Source organism: Mandrillus leucophaeus, unplaced genomic scaffold (assembly GCF_000951045.1).
Source record: "Mandrillus leucophaeus isolate KB7577 unplaced genomic scaffold, Mleu.le_1.0 Scaffold882, whole genome shotgun sequence".
NCBI classification, from domain to species: domain Eukaryota; kingdom Metazoa; phylum Chordata; class Mammalia; order Primates; family Cercopithecidae; genus Mandrillus; species Mandrillus leucophaeus.
This window is the reverse complement of record NW_012109608.1, coordinates 985,252-1,004,073: the sequence shown is the minus strand read 5'-3', so window position 1 is coordinate 1,004,073 and position 18,822 is coordinate 985,252. Positions and strand designations below refer to the sequence as shown.

The 18,822-nt window shown below is 34.8% G+C and overlaps 1 protein-coding gene across 2 annotated transcripts in view; it reads right to left on the bottom strand.

The window, feature by feature from the left end:
- Nucleotides 1-18,822, bottom strand: part of BCKDHB (branched chain keto acid dehydrogenase E1, beta polypeptide) — a 253,890-nt gene that overhangs the window by 2,649 nt on the left and 232,419 nt on the right. The gene's annotated exons all lie outside the window — the stretch shown is intronic.

Below are 18,822 nucleotides of genomic sequence, written 5' to 3'. Positions count from 1 at the left end.
AAATGAAATAGTGCAACTTGAAATATGTCACTCACTCAAAATACAATTGCATCTAAGGACATTAAAAATATTTAAGTATACTGTAATATGAAAAAAGCAGGTAACAGCATGTTAGCATGATCCCAGTTTTACTATCTGTTTTCATGTATGCACATGCATTATACCTGTATATATATCTATTGTCTAAGCCAAACTGCCGATAATATCAAACATGCTGTTCTATGAATATAAATGGAAAGAATTATAAAAATTCAACAAATGTTCACAGTAGTTAACTCTGCAACATGAAACTGGCAATAATATATACTTTCTCATTTCCTGTTTTTCTGATATTTTATACAATGAACATGTATTACTTTCATAATAAATGTTCATAATTCCTCCATGTCCCAGCCAGACTGAACTTCTATCAGTTACTTGACTGTGTTCTCATCTCTCTCATAGTCTGGCTTCTGTAGATGCTGCTGGGTCTCTGGCCACTCACACACCAAGGCCACAGCTCTTTGCCTGACTGATGTGTGTACAAATCTCAGGTTATTACCTCAGGAATCACTCCTGCTGGGAAGCCTTCCTTGACAGCACCTCCCCAACCCTACAAGGCAGACGAGGGAGGGGCTTCTGCTCTGAGCTCCCAAAGCACTGAACTCAGCATAATCCATCGCAGTTGCCCAATTATCTGTCTTCCACGAGAGACTATGAGCCCCAGGAGGCTAGAGATCTGGTTTAAACATGTAAAACCTCAACCCCAGTAGAACACTGTAGAAAATTATTTTCAGGAGAAAAAAAGTTACTCAAGTAAAATATTCAAATTTGAATTTATTTTGAAATAGGGTCTCACTCTCTCGCCCAGGGTGAAGTGCAATGGTACAAACACGGGTCACTGCAACCTCGACCTTCCAGACTCAAGCAATCCTCCCACCTCAGACTACCAAGTAGCTGTGACCACTTGTGCACACCAACACGCCTAGCCTGCCCTCCCTCCCTCTCTCCCTCCCTCCCTCCCTTCCTTCCTTTCTCTTGCTCTCTCTCTCTTTCCTGTCCTTTCTCTCTTTCTTTCTCTCTCTTTCTCTCCCCTCCCTCCCTCCCTCTCTCTCATTCTTTCTTTCTTTCTAGAAACGGGGTCTTCAACTCCTGGGCTCAAGTGATGCCCAGCCTCACCATCCCAAAGTGCTGGGATTACAGGTGTGAGCCCCCAAGCCCAGACTGAAAATAAAATGTTTAAAGAGTTAAAAAATTTAAGAGATACGTGATTAAACTATTCTGAGGAAAATAATATTACTTTTAACATTCACAGCTATTACCTAAAATGAAACCTTGGTATTTACTCACATGTTTACACATTGTCTTTCTTTATAAATGATTTAAGGAGGCCCAATTTTTTTTTTTTTACATATTATACTATGTTTACATTTTAATTTGAGCAAAATTTTTACATGAAGGAATCATGATACTTCATGCTTTATCCCTACCCTCTGTGTGATTTCTTCCAGTGACAAGTGTATTGGGGCAGAAAGAAAATGCAAACAGCACAAATTAGCTCCAAAAAGAACCTATTGGACATTTACAGACCTCCCTTTGGCCCCAATAACTATCACGATTTACAATATCAAACATCAAATAAGTGTTGGTATTCCCTAGCAACTGGAAATCTCCACGAACAACTTTAGGACTTTTAATACACACGATTTAAAGAGCCACCTAAGAGATTCCACTACTAATAAGCTGAAAAGAGATGACAGACTGGGTGGATTGTTTCTTGTTTGCAACAAGTCATTTTAAAGGGCTTTAAATTGTCAATTTGGGATTAAGTCGGTTTTATTACTTTAGCTGACACAGGGCTGTTTTTCTATCTACCCTGAATACTGAACTCTTCATAAACAAGCTATCCATGGAAAATTAAGGGCAAAATATTTTACTAAACAAATGCCTTTGATTTTATACCTGTTATAAAACGGCTATTCTCTTGAACTAGTAACTTGGAAAGTTGGCCTACCACAAGAAGATCTGTTGGTATTTGTTAAAATCACTCCTTTCAGCATAATGACTAACATCATCAAACTGGGTTTTTATTTTTTCAAATAGCAATGCTCCTAACTCCTCAAGAATGCAAGCCTCACTCTTTCCAGGAATACATCTATATGTTTGCACGAGCATAGGAAAACATCTGCTGTGAGGACACACTTGAACTGTAAACAGTGGTTACCCTTTGAGGCTGCGAATGACAAGGAGGTGAGAGACAACTCCACGTTGTGCTTTATAATATATTGTTTTGGTTTTTCGAAAACAGTATTAATTTTGTAATAAATGATGCTGAAATAAAGGAAAACAATAAAGTGAATAATGGTTTTCTTATATGAATAAAAGTTCCTGTTTGATGTTACATAAATTTGTGATTTTACACATACAGCTTCCTTAATTTGGAAACGATAACTGTAAATTATGTAGCATTAAGTTGTTCTTAAACACTATTATAAGTATGTAAAATGTAAAAATCATGGAAGATAATTCAAGGATATATAAGAGAAGACTATGAATAGGGTGTTCAGTTTTTTAAAGAATATACGCTGACTGACTGAAACAGCTTGAAATTCTCTTTACTAACAAAAGTACATTAAAGAGCCTTAAGTTATATTTTCCACGAACTTCAGTTTATACTTATTTTTAAGCAGTTGGAAGTAAGACTCTTAGGTCAATTAAGCAGCTGTATAGTTACTTCTCACTGAATTGGTTCACATATAAATAATTTATGTGTAGTATGTTTCTTTGCACTACCACCAAAACAGAACATCCTTGTTCCGCCTCAGTGTTTTCAGGCAGAAGCTGTACACATGTACATATGTATGTACACACACACACACACACACACACACACAGAAAAACAAATACTGAATCCCATTGGCAAGTTTGTAAATTAATGGAGACAAAGTTTCTCTCCATTATAAATACATGAAGCCATAACCATAGCAACCACGTGCCCTGAATTTTCATGACAACTCAGATTAATCATATTCTTCTGTTCCATATCTTAAAAACCATATTTGATGACTTTTCATTCAGAAAAAGTAAGCCACATAAATTGGGAATTAAGTAATGGCCTAGCCTACAGGGCTGCTGGGAGACTTACATGTATTATGCAGAATATGGGCTAGAAATGGGGAGTGTTCGTTTATGGTCTTTCTCCCTACAGAGTTGTGTATGTAAGCTGGCTCAGGCCACGTGGAACAATGACAGATGTGGCTGTGAGGCTCCAAGGCAGATTATAGTGTAACATGTAACCAGAAGCAACAGACAGGCACCTAGAGAAACTTTTCTCTAGCTATTTGGGGTCTAAAGTTGCACCCAGGATCCAGTAAGAAGGACTGAAAATGAACCCCAAAACAACGATTTAGTTTCGTATATTCTGTTGTCATATGTGCTTTCACATTGCCAGGTGCTTAAAGTAGATATTTCTTCCAAAAGATGCATGTGAAATTTTAGAATATAATATTTGAATTTACTTCTGAATATGCCTTTTTGCAACAGGAGAATTTTCATTCTAAATTATGTTAATAATAAGAAACCAGGCATGGGCTAAATGAGTTACATTTTATCTCATTTAACCATTTTAACAAATCTATGAAGTCAGTATTATACTCCTTTTCACAGGTGAGGAAATAAAGATAAAGGAGGTTGCCCAAGATCAAATCGCTACACACACGGCCAAGTAAGATTCAAACCTGACTACAAAGCCCATTTTCTTAGTCACTCTTCTGCAAATTTTAAGACACTACTATTGAGAATAGCAATGATAAGGGGAAAAAAATGAATTAGGAATACAAAAGAATGGTAGTGTGAAGGCAGGCTGGGATTATCAAGGTCTGACAACACAGCCTTGAGGGGCATATGAGTTAAGTTCAGTCTTAGAAGCCTCTTTCACATATAAAGAAGGTAGAGGCTAAGGTATGTGAAGGAGCTGAAAACACAAACTTGATCATGAAGGTAATACACAGAGTAATGAACAGATGGTCCTGGGTACTGGGAACCTCCTAAGCCACACTAAATGATTGTAATAAGCTAACTCCAACTGTTTATATATTAGCCATCTGGATTGCTATGCACATTATAGCCAGAAAAGAAAGCAAACAATGTGAAATAACAATTCCAAATCATTACAATCATAGACACAGGCAAAATAAATTGTCTTCATTTGACTATTTTCTGTAACAAAATAAAACAAAACAAATTTATCTTTTTGTTTTGTTTTATTTTTAGAAAACAAAGTATCTTGTTAAAGTTAGGAAAGACAGAGAACCTTTAAATTTTCTAGCAGGTAAGAAAGGACAAGTACAAATTAAAAGAATAAGATCCATTATGGTTTTAAGTAAAATATATTTATAGGGCTTTTAAAAATTAAGAGTATGTCATTTATTCCCATGTTTTGATGAATGTAATATGTTACATATTACATGTACATAAATTCACATATATTAGAGTTTTCACAGGTTTCCTTGGGATCTCTCAATATTTAACCCTATTTCTCCATTCAAGTTTTAAGTATGTCCATCCCTAATTCTCCTTGTCACAGTGTCACTGGAGTTATATCACTGAAATTTCTGTCTCAGGCATTACACATCGTGGCTTAATTCACCCTCAACTTTTTTTTTTTATGGCAAGGTTTCATAATATAATTGATACAGCATGGAATCTGGAATTCTATTTGAAGGGATCTTTGTTCTATTGTGATTTAACCTCCCCGAGGTTTGTACTGTTTATTCAACATCAAAATAGAAGTATTACAATTCCCCATTACTGCATTTTCCTATTGTTTTATGACTCTATTGTTATCTTGCCTTTATGTCTACTCAGATTCTGCAGCAGCATATAAAAAGTACCTGGTTTCATGCCTGACATGTCGTTGTGCTCAATAATTGCTAGACTTTACAAGTTAAAGGTATCCCATATTTATAATAAATACAAGGTATTTTAAATGATAGACCAAATTACCACGAAAGACAAAATTCAGGTACACAGAACGGTCAAACCTGAAAAGCAGAATCCGTATAGCACAATGCCTAAACAGCTATCATTTATTAAACACTTACTAAGCCTAAAATGTGTAAGAAAATACCAAAAATATGTAAGGGCTGTATGAGGAAGAGGGGTGGAGGGCACTGCTAGAAAGCCTTAATGCACTCAGGCCTCTAGGAAAGGCAGTGTCCGGTGCTGCCCCCTGGTGGGGAGCAGGATGCCCAAACACTAATTGCTGGTTCTGGGGGGTTGGAAATCCCTCCGCGCACACAAAGCGCCTATTTTCCCACTATAGAAAAAGTGGCCTGTCAGTCAACTTCCGAAAAGTTTCGAGTAAAAGAGGCCCATAGACAACTGGATGTAATGAACGTATACACACTTTAAAAAACAGAGTCAAGAATAAAGACCATCCAGTATCATTTGGTGTGTTTTTAAAGCAATCATTTGCTTTTTGTTTTTTAATGCAAGACAATTCCAGGCTCAGATTTCTAAGAACAATTTTGGAATAATTTTTACTCAGTTCTTCTGACGGAAAGTTGGCTACAGCCCATTGTGCAAGACTACATACCATCTTGAGCTGGAAAACTGTGAAGAAAAGTTCAAAGTGAGATCGGAAAATTAGAGGTCTTTTATATATGTTCCCACTTCTTATATGGCTGGTATACACTGATACATTTCCTTTCTTTTCCTGCAAAACTATTAACTAATTTTTCTAAACATTTAACGGAAAGCCAGAAAAGCAGGACATTGTAATAAGAAACACATCATAAGTCAAAACAGGCATACGTTTCCTGTAGGATTATCTGATAAATCAGAATTTTATGTTCCTCCTTGGACCAATGAGAAACATCATTCCACAACTTAATTTCCAAGTAGTAACCCAGAAAATTAACATTTAATTTACTTTGCAAACAACAAGGTCCAGGTTATTTCATGTAATCATTATACTACCACAACACACTTAACTATGAAAATATACTTTATTTGGACAGGACTAAATTATAAATGTAATGAATAAATATACAGATAATATAAATTATAAATATAATGAGTATTGAACAGGACATATAGCGATCATGCAGCTATAATTTCTTCTGTAGGAAAAAAACATTAAGAAATAGCATTAAATGATGTGTGAATGTGCTTACTTTTAAACCTAAATTGGAACACCATTTAGTCCTTAATTATTAAATTAATGAAACAGCAGATATTTTGCTTCTAAATGCAATTACCTTCTAGAGGTCATAATTAGTAGTATAAGAGTTAAACTCCAAGAATATGAGAAAAACAAAACCAGTATTCTAACATGATGTATAGTTGATACTTCTAAAGTCCGTGAACTCAGAGATTTATATTTGTCCTAGTTATGTAAGGCCAGACATCACTCAGCTTCCAAATATTATCACAGAATATTTACTTTAAATTTGTTTTAAATCTGCCATGAACATTTGCCCATAGTCAAAACATGAGTTTTAGCAAATGAGAAAAAAATGATTCTGGTCTCTTGAATCACACTTTCTCAGCAAATGAGTCACAGAAACCTGTGAAGGCAATATGCCAACAACTCCAAATTAATTTCATTACTGAATTAAATAAACACAACTTTACGAATGTAAAATATTATTTTTCATTTAAGCTAATGCTTTAAACAATACATAGCATATGTGAAAAATAAAGCTTAAAAATATATTAGTATGTACCAATTTTTCAAGAGCATGGATCTATGAAATTAATTATTTGGAAAGCAGAGTCTCTAACCTACCCCCGAACTAATAGGATGCTCCCCCAAATGTTAGAGGTATGCTTATTTTATTAAGACCATGCACATGAGATGCACAGAACAAACGCTCATTGATATAAGGTCTCTCACTCTTAAAACACAGCTGAACCAATATAACTGAGTAAGACAGTAGATGAATAATATAATTTCACCCAGATTTGTATAACACTTAAAACATTATTATCAAGCCTATTTCAACAATGCTTCTATGTAAAATCATAATCTTGACTAAATTAAAATCTGAGATCTCTATTACTTAACTTCACTGAACCATCTTCAATGTCTGCTGACTTAAAAAAAAAAAATCCATCTCTTCCTCTGTAATGCAAATTACTGGCAATTTGTGTGTGTGTGTTTTTTTTTTTTTTTGCGCTAAGATTTCTTTCCACTAGTTAAAGAATGGAACGGAATCCTACATTAGGATTTTTATTTAAATTCAGATTCCATTTTTAAAGTGGATGCTTATTTTTTGAAGTGAGAAAGAAATGTTATTTCTGATCTAAATGGGCTTCCCTGGATACAATCTAGCTACCTAAAACAAAGTTGGAGAATGGTATTAACACATGCATAGAAATAATTAGTGATTCAAATTCAATAGCTGTTCAGAATAAAATCATACATTAATATAAAATTGTCAGAATTTCAATATATTACCTGTAGAAACTGAAGTAAATTTTAAAATCAAAATTTAACATTAAACCAATAATTTATGTATTAATTTAGATTATTAAAACAATTATAAGAATATGAATTACTACTATTTTCTCAAAACCATAGCTTTATAAATTTTGCTATTTTAAAATCAGAAATAAGCAACAACAAGGAAGTGACAATTCATTTCTGTAATTTATAATCTTATATAAAATCACTTTTTAAAAAAGTACACTGTGCTTATTGTGGTCCAGAGAACATACTTAAATATTTTAAAATATTAACTCATTTCAATTTTTATAAAATCTAAATTAGCAATCATAAAGGTAAGAACTAGCACCTCATCTAAACCACTTTGTTTTTCCAGATAAAATCTGTAAAAGCTTGGTTCTGCTTTCAATTTCTCCCCTGCATACAGTCTTGAACTATCACTCAGTTTCCTCACCATTTTCATCTGCAGAGCACTGCGAGAAACAATGGCAAAAAAAATTGTTCTTCACTAAATCTCTCTGCAACATATTCTGTTTATTTGCTGCAGTCGGCCTCTAAAGATGTTTGAGGCTTTAAAAGTTCAAAGACTAAAATTTAAATTCTTTATGAGATACACTATGTGCAAGTTTTGACATTTAAAATGTACTGGGCTACCATGCTTTTGTTAAAACACTTTACATTCAATAAAGAGGAAAAAAGGCAATGCTCTCAAATTTCCACAGACGTTGAAGCTTCTCAAATTTTATAGTTCAAATTCTTCCTATAGAAGAAAGCACTGACGGCAACGTTTGAAAGTGGAATTTCCTTAGAATGTGGAAGCATAATGATAAACATAAGCGACTTGCAGTACTGGGTCATCTCATGAACAATCGCTCTCTGTAAGGTAGGATTTCTGATTTGCTTGGCACCAATAAATGTAAAATACTCCTGAAAAGTGGCTTTTGATGATCATACAAAGCATTCAATTTTTCTTCTTGTTCATCCCCCCACCAACAAAATTCTTCATCTAGCAGTCTAACACCACCAAATGGTATTCTGAAGACAGAAATCAATCCTGGTTAAAGCAACCAGACAATTCCTTTGTCTCAGGAAAGAGAAAATATATTCTTTTAGAATTTGAAAGATTGGAGCTACATTAAGATTTCTCCTAAAACTTGTCACTGTCCCAATTTTGCAACCTGTTTTTAAGTTTGAAGACTAATTAGAAAACGAAACTACTAGAATAGAGTGATTTCTCTCTCTCTGGCACCATCTTTCTAAAAAGTATGAGAAGCCAGATACTTTTTGAAAGGATTAAATTAGACAAAATAAAAAGTACACACACACACACATATATATATATATATATATATAGAGAGAGAGAGAGAGAGAGAGAGAGAGAGCGACATATGACTGAAATATTTGCTATTTTACAAATTGTAATCTTTTGATAAAACACTTTTATTTTACTGCTTTTTCCCTTCTCTTTAAATATGCTAAATTTCTTTTAGTGTATGTTTAAAAGAATGCAAAGGACTTGCTAAACACAAAAAAGACAAGAAAAAGGGGAAGGGAGAATCTATTTTTATCTACACAATGCCAAAAGAGATGTACCAATGTTTTTACTAAAATTAAACTTACTTCTTTTTTTTACAGTTAATCTTGGGTGCCATAGCAACACAGACTTTAAAGCTTGGTTTTGCTCAATGAATAAATCAGACCAAGTCATTTTTCAGCAGTTTAATTCCAGTCACCAGATCACTGCAATTTTACTACTAAAGCACAGCAGAAATAAATGTTCTATACTATCATCAGTTATTAGGGAAATGTAATCAGAAATTTGTTAATTGAACACCATTAGTAAATTTATCTTTGTACTCTCAAAGTTTAATAATTGAACAAATTAACAAAGCAAACAAGTTTCTGGCAGGAATATCTGACCTAAGAAAAAATTGCTTGAAATTGCTCTATTATTTATATGCAGATGATTTTTGCTAGCATGATGAGTTCAAACTATTCACTAAAACACATCTAGCAATTGTAATTATTGTTTATATCCAATGAAAATAAAATGCAGAATCCAAAATATACTTTTCTACTATATCTACCCTATGGTTCAGCTTTAAATTTAGTTAGCATTTTATACAAAGAAGCTTTTCAGATTGAAAAGCTTTTGCATGCACACATTTTCACGTTCAAATTTCAAGAATTGGGAGACATTTCAGAATTAGGGGAAAAATACATGTGCCTTCTTTTTTACTCTCATAATTGGGTAAATGGTATGCTGATAAGATGAACCCAGTTTCATACCTATTTTCACAAAGTACATATTACCTGCTCAGTATAGACAAATTTCTAATAAATCTGTTAAAACCATTGATCCATTAATGAAGAGGTAGTTAGTGACTGGAATCTGGTTCTGGATACTTTCATAGTTAAGTATAAAATATAAAATTAAAGATGCTCAGAGATACTATTTATTAATAAATTTAGGTAAACTAAATGTATATAGTTCATATAAAAAGCTATCAGTGACATATTTTGTTTAGATGAACCAGGGCATTTACTTAATAATTTTTATCTACTTACTTGGGGCTGAACTACATGAATTCAATCATGTCCCTCAATTAGGAATGAGAGGCTACCAGAGATAACAGTAGTTTGTGTATTTGTCATTCACCAAAGATAATGACTTATATAAGCACCCAGGGACACACTAACAATTCTGTGCATCATTGACACATCCCATCCTGGCAGAAATCCAGAGAAACACATGGAAGCATATAGAAAAAAATGTATTTGCCCATATGTCTATTTTAAAAAAGGAATATGTACATGTGTACAGAAAACAGAAAAAAAAAACAAAAACAGATAGTTACCCAGACTAAATACTAACCACACAGATATTATTTAATTATAAATAAAAATAGCTATTTATATAGTCTCCTTTAATCCTTTCAACAACTTTATGTAGTAGTAAAGACAAGTAAGAAACTGAAGCTGGGAGAGGTTAAGTGAGGTGACCATTATCACACAGGTGTACAACATTTGTTGGTATACGCACCAAATCTCCTGGTTAATTTTAGGTGCATTGCAGAAGACTTTAAAGTTTTCGTAAGAGTCTTGCTTGGATACAAGGGGAATTCTGCACTTAGTGCTATTATTGTACCTATGAAAAAGAAACTAGCGGAATTATCTGCATGTTTATGTCAAGTCCAATAAGGATTTTAAGAATATGTATAAAAAGCTTAGCAGTTTAATTCCTTTTTGGGGGAACAAGGGGGTCAGTCATTGGGGAATACAGGGTCTCTTAAATCAGAATTACAGTAGGTTCCATACAAATTTGTACTTTTTTTTTTTTTTTCTTTTTAGTACTTGCTGGGAAGATGAGCAAATAACAGGAAGGATGGACACGGGTGGAACTTTCTGATTAATTCCTAGCCGTTTGCCTGCGTGCAGTGCATGAGCTGCCACTTGAGCTCTAAAACTGGTTTTGAATTCTGATTTGAACCTGATTCGGACTTGAGATTTGATGGTGAACCTATGGTAGGATGTAAGTTTGAAAGGTTTCTTTTTTACTGTAAGGGTAAAAAAAAAAATCATCAGAGTGCTTCATCAAGAAATTAAACTTGTTCCCTCTCATTTATTTCCTTATTTATGGCTAGACAAATTTAGGTAACTAAGTAATTTGATTAAAATGTGACAACTTTTTGACAGATTAGAAAATATTTCAAATAAACATAGTTTACAAGTTTTACCCTAGCCTTAACTTAAACTGGAATATAAAATTTAACCTCTCCTCTCAGTAAGTATTTTACAGCTATTCTCCACAGTTAATTCACTTTGTAGAACTCTAATACTAAAGAACAAAACTTCAGGAGTATTTAAAGAAATGTCTCTTGAGTCTAAAATTAAATTCCTTTTTTTTTGCAATTAAAGTAACACATACCAGAACAAGTCATTGCAATTAAATTAACCTTAACATGTAAATACAAGTGCAGTATAGGATCTCACTGTCTCAGACTGCACTCTCCAGCTTCAAGTAGTGGTTATTGGCGCAGCTCTCACAGCTGGCACTGGGGTGTTTATTAAACAGCTGTGGGCTCTCATGAGAGGTGTAAAGCTAGTTGTACACACATAAGCGCCATCAAGCAGACATGGGCACATGCAGATGGATCAGTCCCCATGCACAGGTCCCAGTTATCTATGACAAGCATTTTAGTCATCCCTGCGAGCATCACTTTTAAAAACTCTTTAAAAAAGTATATATGCATATAATACATCTGGGTTTATGATGCATTAAATTTCATCATTTTTAATTCCTAGCCTCCCCAAATGAGCATGCTTACAATTGACATAACAAATCACCAACCCACAAGGATTTTCTTTAGGTTTCTTCAAATGCTAATTATGTAGCAAATCTAATTAAGCTCAAGTGAATCACTTCAGCATTAGGTACTTCAGTTACTTCATAACTGCCAAAAGGGATGAGAAGTGTCTACTCTCCCTCCAAAGCAGTCATGCTGTGTGCCAAACTGATAACCATTAAACACAGCTGCAGAGCAAATGTGCAGTTTTGGTCCTGTAAATACAGTGTTCACACATCAACCTGCGCTGTGAGCGATGTAGAATTCAGAACAACCGACTGCAGATTGGCTCGTGTTACATGAGTATTATAGATGAGTGCTGTTTCACCCAGCACAGCTTGAGCAGATTTTGATGGGCCATGAGAGTTCCCTCCATCTAAGAATATATACTGAAACTCTAAAAACACCAAATATTGATAAATTTATTGGATCAACATCTGGTCGAAGTGCTTTGCTTTTAAGCTCCATAGCTCACATGAATAAAAGTATAAAGGTCATTTTGTGTGTTTGAGAACACATTTATGGAATGGTTAACACAAAAATCTATTATTTAATGTCATCCCTGAAGAAATATATGCTGTCTTTATCATAAATGTTTTTCCTTTAATTACAGTAGGTAAAAGTGAAAAACAAACCTATAAGCAAATCTAAGCTACAGAAAAACTCTCTTTATTTCAGAAACCCAATTTCCATGGAAGGAAATCCTTTTCAGAGGGGCTCTCAATTGGGTGGGTTGCTGGATACTTAAGGCCATGACTGCATTCCCTCCAGAGGCTGTTAGATCACTATGGCAACTAACTTTTCTCTATCAATAAGCAAGAGCTACAAACGCTAATATTCTGAAAAAGCCATTGCCTTTTCTGTGGCAGTAACAATATAACCTAGTTTCAAGATAGAAATATACCTCTTTTTGTGCAAAACCATTGTCTTCGCTGATAATTACTAGAATTCAGCTTTGCAAATAAATACAAAAATAATAAAATCAGCCATTGTACTTCAGTTTCAAAACAAGGTAAAATTTGTGACATAGTAATCTAAGGATGGTACAGCTAAAGTGCATGTGTGTGTAGGTCTGGGCAGAAAAAAAAAATTGGATATTTCAGGATCAAATGGCATATCAGAAGGAAAGCCAGCAACAAGAAACAACACATACTTCCATGTAGCTCTTGGAGTTTCTTAAAAGAAGCACACATTTCAACAATTGTATTTCATAACCCGTAATTGTTCTAGATACCTAATTCTTACTGTGTAGGGTAACAAATAAACTGACATTTTCCAAATTAAGTACATATCCTTCCTATTTAGGGAGGTATTTGCCAGCTTTGTCTTCACTGGCTCGAGTATTAACAGCTAAATCTCTTAAGTGGTGTCTCATTTTAGGTATGCAAAAACATCACCAAGTATGACATACACAGATTTACAAGCCCAAATGGATCAGAGGTACAATGCCTGACATGGAGCAGGCATCAGTAAATATTTGTGAATGCATAAATATACATTAAACAAACAATTCCAGTTTGTATTTCTATTCTGTTTCATCCTGGAGTGTTACTGAGCTTTGTCACTGATGAGGACAAATATATATATATATATATATATATATATATATTTTTTATATTTATATATAATATATTTATATTATAAATTATGTATATATTTATACTATATTTACATATAGTATATATATATCAGCAAGACAGGAAGTAGAGTGTGGATACTTTTACTTCTTAGCAATCCCTGAACCTTCAACTCATCCACTAGATGCCACACTGGTGCCATTTTGATCATGTCCCTTTCCCAGATAAAAGGTTTTACTGGTTCCTCAAAGTTTATTCTTTATCCCTATTTCCCCCACAAAGTCCAGTAAAGACATGCACATGCCTACCTTCATTCCAAAGCTTTTTTTTTAAATATAAGATCACCTTGACACAAGCCTCTCTCTTCTCAAACCCTTGTTTTCCTACACCCTGCTATCTTCACACATTCCACTTTTCAAATTCAGCTCCTGCCCTTCTCCAGGAGCCTTTAGGATGTTGGTACTGGATCTTTTTAAAAATGCATTCATGTTTCAATCACTTATTAACATTTGAGTGTCCACTATGTCCCTACCCTCACAGAGTAGTCGGGGGAAGGTGTTTGAGGAGTGCTAAAAAGGAAGTAAGTAAGGGATCTGTGATAGACTTAACAGGGAACTCTGAGTTGCATAGTATGCTCAGGAAAGGGCTTTCTAAGGTGGTGTCATTTGAGAAGGAGAAACCAGATCTGCAAAGAACCCAGGAGAAGCACTCCTGCCAGGTCACACAGCAAGTACAAAGCTAGGAATGCAGAAAGGAGTCTGGTGAGATCCAGTTATTGAGAGAAGGTCTATGAAACGGCAGCACCAGCACAGGGAGGAGGGGGAGACACCCAAAGAGGGACAATGGAGCAGTAGGAAGAAGGGGACAACCAGATGCAACCAGAGGGTCTGATGGCCAGTTGACCAGCCCTGGCAGGAAGACAGTAACAGATGGTCTTGATACTTTATATGGCTATATTTTATAGAATAACACTTTTACAAGTGTAGCTAGGGAGCATCAGAAGACTCTCCAGGTAACCTCTCAGGGTTCATTTATAGGATACCTGGAAATATCATTAGATATGAGTAATATTTTTGCTGGTAATCTAAGTGAGACACAACACAGTGAGAGGTAAATCAAACACACTATCAGTATGAGCAGATCCCATGTTTTTGTAATTTCATGAAAATTATTTTATTCAGTAAAAAAGTTTTTAAGGAGCAATACTAAAATGCCCATTTCTGAGAAACTTAGAAAAATTTAAATAGGGGATTTTAGAATTGAAAGTAGTTAGTCACTGTAGTTTGTAACTAATTGGAATCCTTTCTTGGCTACTATTCAAATATATTTTCTCTTCTAGTAATCTAATATATTTATTACCATATCTAGTGCCTTAAAGATATCAATTTCTCATTTACTCACACTACTGGTTTTCACTCCCTATTTCTTATCTCTTTCAGTATTTTTTAAATGATTATGTATTGTAAAGAAAAAGGCTTAAAATTGAGTAACCTAGCAACATGCACAAAGATTGTAATTTTTATAAATGTTGTCTATTGTTCCCTGGGCAAGGAGTAGGAATCTACTGTGGAGAGAAACAGATTTTCATCTGCTTTATCTAGGGGCAGTAAAGGAAACCTTTCTCCCTCATTGACATTCTCTCTGTGTTTTCAGTCACCAAGGCTGATTAAAATACAGCAAATTCTGAGCTAGCACCATAATAATTTTGCTACCTAGCAACTTGGGGTAATTGCAAGTTAGTCTAAAAATGAAGGCAAAATAAAATTAGAAAGTTTTCTGTATATGCGATTATACAAAGTTCAGGAGGGTATATTTGTTTTCCCTTAAATTCTGATTTATGAGATTTCTGATTGTTTGAAAATTCTACTATGTCGCCTCTAGATAGGCACTGATCTCTTATAAAGTATAAGTTAATTCCAATCAGCTATCTTTTTATGTTGTGAAAAATGTTCCCTTTGGGAAAAACTAAAGAATGACAAAACATCTCAACTTCTTTGGGTTTAGGGCTAATATTGTATTAGAAAGGAGACGAGAGTCCTTGTCCTGAATCTGTTATCGACTAGGTGAGTGACAAGACAGTGTGGCTCTCCCTTTTCCACTCAATCAGTCACACTGCCAGTGTATACTGATCAGCATGATAATAATCAAACTCCAGTAGCTAAAAGAGTAAATGCCCTTCCTGAATCCTTTTAATAGAATATATCCTAGCATACAATGTCTGGCACGCATCAGGCATTCAACAAATCAAGGTTTACCCGAAAAATCTAGTTTTCCCTTATCTTAATATCTCTCAGGCTGGGAGAAAGAGAAGGGCTTGAAAGTCCTTAGTCCCTCAATACTGGTAACAGAAGCATAGATTGAACAAAAAGAACTTCAGCCCTTAGTTCTTGACAAAGTTCAACTCAGATGGTCATCAGGTGACCATTTTAACACTAAAAGGCAGACAAAAAGAAAAGAACATACAGATGGTCATAGAGCAAAAATGAAATGAAATGAAGGGAGGGAGGGAGGGAGGGAGAGGGGAGAGGAGGAAAGGGAGGGGAGAAGGGAGGGGAGAAGGGAGGGGAGAAGGGAGGGGAGAAGGGAGGGGAGGGGAGAAGAGGGGAGGGAAAAAAGAGAAAGGAAGACAGTAAGAAACATCAAGGACCTTATGAAATCATTAAAGGCTTTTTTTAGAGGCATTATCTTGAATAAATGCTGAAAGGGGCTAACTTCATAGTAGTGAGATCACAAAGTACATAAAAGATGGCCATATTGGTATAATCTTACCACCATAAACAAAATGGGCGGGGAAAGACATCCTGAAAGAGAAGTAGGAGAATTCTTCAAATATGAGGTGCAGAGAAAACACTATTTATTTTTTAATATAAACCTAAAAAGCTGGACGAACTCTTTCATGGTGAAATGCAAAGGACTGCAAGTTTCCTGAGACCTTCTCAGCCCTGTGGCATTGTGAGTCAATTAAACCTCTTTCCTTAATAAATCACCCAGTCTCAGGTATGTTGTTATAGCATTGTGAGAATGAACTAATAAAGTCCCCAACTTAAGAAATCTTCGACTTAAAAATTTTTTGATTTTACAGTGGTGCAAAAGCAAAATGTATTCAGTAGAAACCATACTTTACTCATACAACCATTCTGTTTTTCACTTCCAGTATTCAATAAATTACATGAAATATTCAACACTCCATTATAAAATAGGCTTTGTGTTAAATGATTTTGCCCAACTGTAGGCTAAGGAGCACATTTAAAGTATACAAGGCTAAGTTACAGGTTAGATGTATTAAATGTATTTTTGACCTACAATACTTTCAATTTATAATAAGTCTCCTGGAAGGTAACCCCATCATAAGTTGGGGAGCATCTGTACTGTTTTTGCAACTTCCTGAAGGCTTATACCTATGTCAAACTTATAAAAAAATTTTTAAAGCATAGGCACAGGTTAAAAAGAATATCTTGCTAATCTGAATCTTATAACAAAGAAGGCATATATATGAGAAAGTAGAAGGACTGGAAATTGGAGTTAAGTAATAAACAAGGCTTTCATGCAGTCTGTCAGTAGGCATCCATGTGACTCTGGGCAAGTTACTTACTCTTCTTCTTTTATTTTTTTTTTTTCTTTTGAGACTGAGTCTCGCTCTGTTGCCCAGGCTGGAGTCCAGTGGTGCCCACTGCAACCTCTGCCTCCTGGGTTCAAGCGATGCTCTGGGGTTACAGGCAAAAGCCACAATGCCCTGCTAACTTTTGTATTTTTAGTAGAGATGGGGTTTCACCATATTGCCCAGGCTGGTCTCGAACTACTGACCTCAAGTGATCCACCCACCTCGGCCTCCCAAAGGGCTGGAATTACAGGCGTGAGCCACTGTGCTTGGCCAAGTAACTTACTCTTCTGAGTCTGTTTTTCTCTCTTGTAGAAAGGGTTGTCCTATCCTACAAGTTTCTAAAAATTGGATGTGTTAATTTTCGTGAGATGCAGTACATGTTTGGCATACTGCGGATCTTAAAAGAAAAATCAGTTTTCTTGGTCCTATAACCTATACTACACTATGGTGAAACAAAGTGAGAGACAGACATAAAACAGAATTTCACAGGTCAACAATAAAGGTCTCAAATGCCAAATCTAAGTGATGCCTCAGCCTGGAGGACTACAGAGAAGATCTCCAGGATACTTCTTTCATTTGTCAAACAGTAGCATTCCGGCTCTGCTATAGTAACCTTATGGCAGAGACTCTTTCCTGAAAAAACTGTAGTACCACATCTTTAAAAATAATTTTTTATTTTGAGGTATTTTAAAAATTTAGATAAAAACTGTGAAAATAGTACATGGCTTTCCCATATATCTCACAACTGGTTTCCACTATTGTTAATATTATTAACATCCTACACTAGTATAGTGTATTTGTCACAATTAATGAACCAGTATTGACACATTAAGTAAAGCCCAACCTGTATTCAGATTTCCTCAATTTTGCCCTAATGTCCTTTTTCCACTCCGGGATCCCATCCAGAATCCAAATTACATTCAGTCCTATTGTTTCCTTAATATCCCTTGGCTGTGACAGTTTCTCAGCCTTTTGTTGTTTTTTGATGACTTGGACAGTTTTGAGGAGTACTGGGCATATATTTTGTAGAATATCCCTCAATTGAAATTTGTCTGGTGTTTCTCTCATGATTGAACTGGGGTTATGAGATTTTTGCTCATGTATTTTTAATCCCAAACTTTAATCCCAAATCGAACAGAAGTAATTGAAGTTTGACAATTTAAACTTTCGAAACTGCTTTGAGATAAAAAACCATTTCTTAAGAATGTGATCACACCATCAAATGGATTAACTCAAACGTGTCATTTACACTGTATACAAAAGAGTCCTAAAATCAATAGTTATGAGCTTTATCTCAAACAGTTTTTAGACTGTTAACTATTTTATTTCAACTGCTAATTTCATTTTGCAGGAGGCTTTGATAGTCATTTAAAACTCTTATTGGCTTTTGTTCCATTTTTCAGAAAAATAGATTGCAGGGTCTTAAATGACATATCGAGCAATTCCATTTTTCTATACAATAGTAACCAGAACAGGTAAAGCTACACATTTGCCTGATAATCTCCAGAAATGTCATTATAGAAGTCCTAGATTCTGCCATAATATCAACATTGTGAAGTAATGATTTTTTCAAAAAAGGATCAGTAAGATGTGCTACAGATTGCTATATGCTACAGTGTTTAAGTTAATAAACCATGTTTGATCTAGTAAATTATTTGATATTTATTATATTCTATTCTAAAATACCACAGATGTTTTTTTCTCTGAAATATTTGATGCTCAGAAAAATATCAGTACTACATAGTATTTTCTATATGTTATTCAAAACTGTCCCCATACAAGAGCAGTCATAATTTGCACATGTAAAATAATTCATTACATTGAATCACTGTGACTTTTACATACATAGTGGGTAGTATTGGCTGTCTA